The sequence below is a fragment of the Panthera tigris genome, chromosome B1, assembly GCF_018350195.1.
Source record: "Panthera tigris isolate Pti1 chromosome B1, P.tigris_Pti1_mat1.1, whole genome shotgun sequence".
Classification (NCBI taxonomy): domain Eukaryota; kingdom Metazoa; phylum Chordata; class Mammalia; order Carnivora; family Felidae; genus Panthera; species Panthera tigris.
Window position 1 is genome coordinate 27,900,369 of NC_056663.1, and position 3,839 is coordinate 27,904,207.

At 42.3% G+C, this 3,839-nt stretch overlaps 1 pseudogene; it reads left to right on the forward strand.

The window, feature by feature from the left end:
* Positions 1 to 1,526: 1,526 nt before the first annotated feature.
* On the forward strand, positions 1,527 to 1,900 carry LOC102966316 (annotated as a pseudogene).
* Positions 1,901 to 3,839: the final 1,939 nt, after the last annotated feature.

Consider the following 3,839-nt stretch of genomic DNA (forward strand, 5'->3'; position numbering starts at 1 on the left):
TGCCTGTAACTTAAATTTGCCTGATACAAGCTGAAGGACGAACTAACTTGTCATTGAGGGAGGTTTTCCTTCTACCACTGGATGTGAATAAGGGGACATACTGCCTATTTGCTGCTGGCAGCCACCTTACCACCATGAGGAGAGGTAGCAGAACAACAATATAGAAAAAATGGAGGTGCTTTAAGACGTGGCTGAGCTTAACCTTAGAGCCTGCTTCACTCTGGACTTGTTAGGTGAGATAATACATTTTCCCATTATCTCAGCAAGTGTGAGCTGGGTTTTCTGTTACAGAAATTTTATATCCTAATACAAAATACCAAAAATTTTCAAGAAATTTTGCCTCAATTTTTTTAAGTTTATTTATTGATTTTGAGAGAGGGGGTGGGGGTGTTCTAGTGGGATAGGGACAGAGAGGAGGGGAGAGCCTCAAGCGGGCTTGGCATTGTCAGCTCAGAACCTGACTTGGGCCTCAAACTCACAAATTGTGAGATTGTGACCTGAGTCGAAGCCAAGAGTCAGATGCTTAACTGACTGATGGACCCACGCACCCCTACCTCAATTTTTTTTCTTAATGTTTACTTATTTTTGAGGGACAGAGACAGAGCATGAGCGGGGGAGGGGCAGAGAGAGAGGGAGACACAGAATTCGAAGCAGGCTCCAGGCTCTGAGCTGTCAGCACAGAGCCCGACGAGGGGCTCGAACTCCTAGACTGTGAGATCATGACCTGAGCCGAAGTCGGTCGCTCAGCCGACTGAGCCACCCAGGCGCCCCACCCCTGCCTCAATTTTTAAGTGGCCTGCTTTGCTGATGTAGTCAGTACGTGCCTGGTCTAACTATTGTGCAGTCCAGCACTGCCAGGTGCTGCAGGGATAGCAAATTGAAGAGGGGCAAGTGTGCATATGCAAGGAGACCAGATAAGAAGATTTGTGGTGGCTTTGGGATGGACTGTTAAAGATAGGGACAAGTGGAACACTTAGACATTTAGGAGGTAAAATTGATAAGATTCAGCGATTGACTATTGGGGGAAGGGAGAGACAAGGTGGCAAGCATGACCTAGAGTTTCTATTTAGTGTAAGTAGATGGATGGTGGTCTCCTCACTGAGCTCGAGAGAGCACAGGAAGAAGACAGGTTGATATTAACAAGAATTTGATGTTGGAAACATTGATTTTGAAATGCCTTTGAGATATCCAATGTAGATTTTTCTATAGCAGCTCGAGACATAATTATCCTTTTAAAATCTACAGTTTTGAGGATTTTAATACATTCATAGAGCTATGCAATCATCATTACTAATTTCTTTTTTTAACATTTTCACTCCAAAACCCCATACCCGTGAGCAGTTTTCTCATTCCTTCTTCCTCCAAACCCTGGCAACCACTGATCTACTTTCAGTGTCTGGATTTGCCTATTCTGGATAAGCAACTCATCACATAAAATGTGATGATAAAGTTAATGGCTGGGTTTCTTATCAGAAATCATGGAGGCTAGCTTTTTCTTCTCGGGATGGTGTCCATAGGCACTCAGAATGGTCTAGTGTTTGACATACCATCGTTGGCTGTCCTACGATACAGCCTCTAACAAAACCAGGCTGTCCTGAACCCCTGGTAATACAATCATTTACCTTTATACCAAGAAGATTGGGAAAGCATCCAATTCTGCTTGTGGGGTGTGCCCAGGCCGACTTTGAGGAGTTCATACTATGAGACCTAGAGTTCTTCTGAGGTTGTCTAAAATGAAAGAACATATCATCAGGACCTATGGTGGTTCCATGTGAGCTAAGTGTGTTTGTGATAGGACCAATTGTGCTTTCCTTGTTGATGAGCAGAAAATTGTTTTGAAAGTGTTGAAGGCACAAGCACAGAGTCAGAAAGCTAACTAAAAAAGTGAAGTTTTGAGTAATAAAAATTTTTTTTAAATCACAGAGGCTAGAAGGCAGTAGGTGACATATGTATGTATGTATGTATGTATGTATTTTTTGATTTTGTGATTTTATGATTTTATCTTAAAGTAATCTCCACACCCAGTGTGGGGCTTGAACTCACAACCCCGAGATCAAGAGTTGCATGCTTCTCCAACTGGGCCAGCCAGGTGCCCTTAGGGTGATATACTTAAAGTCCTGAAAAAAAAATTGTCAACCAATTGAAAAGAGGTACTTACAAATAGGTATTTGCACACCAACAATGTTCACCAACGTTCATAGCATTATTCACAAAAGGTAGAAACAACCCAAGTATTCATTTACAGAAGAATGGATACAAAATGTGTAGTGCGTCCATACAGTGGAATATTATTTGGTCATAAAAAAGGAATGAAGTATGGATCCATCCTACAACATGGATGAACCTTGAAACATGCTGAGTAAAAGAAGCCAGACCCAAAAGGCCACACACACAGTGTGATTCCATTCATATGATCTGTCAAGAATAGGCAAACCTACAGAGACAAAAAGTAGAGTGGTAGTTGATGGGTGATGAAGAGAAGGGCAATTGGGGACTACAGGTTTCCTTTTAGGTTAAAGTAGAAATATTCTAGAATTAAACAGGGATGGTGGTTGCATAGCATTGCGAATATACTAAAAATCACTGAATTGTATACTCTAAAATGTTCAAGGTGGTGAATTATGTTACATGAAATTTATCTAAATAGAAGAGTTTTCTGTTTCAGAAATGGGAAAGGATGATGAGACTATTTCCCCATATCTGATATTAAAGGACAAAACTGGGGGTGCCTGGGTGGCGCAGTCGGTTAAGCGTCCGACTTCAGCCAGGTCACGATCTCGCGGTCCGTGAGTTCGAGCCCCGCGTCAGGCTCTGAGCTGATGGCTCGGAGCCTGGAACCTGTTTCCGATTCTGTGTCTCCCTCTCTCTCTGTCCCTCCCCCGTTCATGCTCTGTCTCTCTCTGTCCCAAAAATAAATAAAAAAACGTTGAAAAAAAATTTTTTTAAAGGACAAAACTGGATTTATGGCGGTCTCTAGTAAGGGAGAACTGCTTGTCAGGCATGGTCTCCAAGAGCAGAGCAGACTGCTGATCTCCTGTAGGGTTTTTGAGAAGTGTGGAATTCATGGATTGATGGCCTTTCAGAAGTGTGAATGGGTTGACATCATCTGTGGAAGTGTGGTTGCTCAGGTGAGACATACTGATTTGCAGGTGCTCAGGTGCACTTTTACCACAGCGGGTCCATTCTTATTTATTGACTGATTTTCAAAAGCAAGAGTGAACACTGGTTGGTTTGCAAAAGTATGTTCAGTTCAGCTAATTGTCACAGATAGATTGAAGAGACTTAACAACCAGTTCTGGTGGCTTCTTGTTACCACAGCTACAGAACAATCCATCTTTCCCTAACTTGGTAGGATCCTTCTTTTTCTCATACCAACCTCTTCCATGTCTGTAACCTCTCCATACTCTCCCTTAGGGTCTGATCAATGAGAGGGAAAGGGCAGGAATCTCCTTCAATACAGGCTCTGTGCTTCTTTACTCATATATCTATTCAACAAATTGTGTCATGGCATACAGAGGAGGAGAATAATACAATCCCTGTCCCAGAGTCTGGGGGTGGAACTCAGCTATACTCGTTCTGTCTAGAAGAGGGAGGGAGGTTCCCAGAGGAGAAAAGCCTTGAATGGACCTGACCCTGACTCAATCCTGGCACTTACTCTATCCGTGTAAGTATGCAGGACAAATCAGGAGAAAAGGCTTTCAAGAGAAGCAAGTTAACAGTGTATCGTGATTAAGTTTTTATGTCAATTCATCTAGATAAGAAATTAATATTTATTAGTTACTTGCCTTATGTTAGGCTTTGCTAAGTGCTTTAAATGGGTTTTACTAAAACCTCACAAA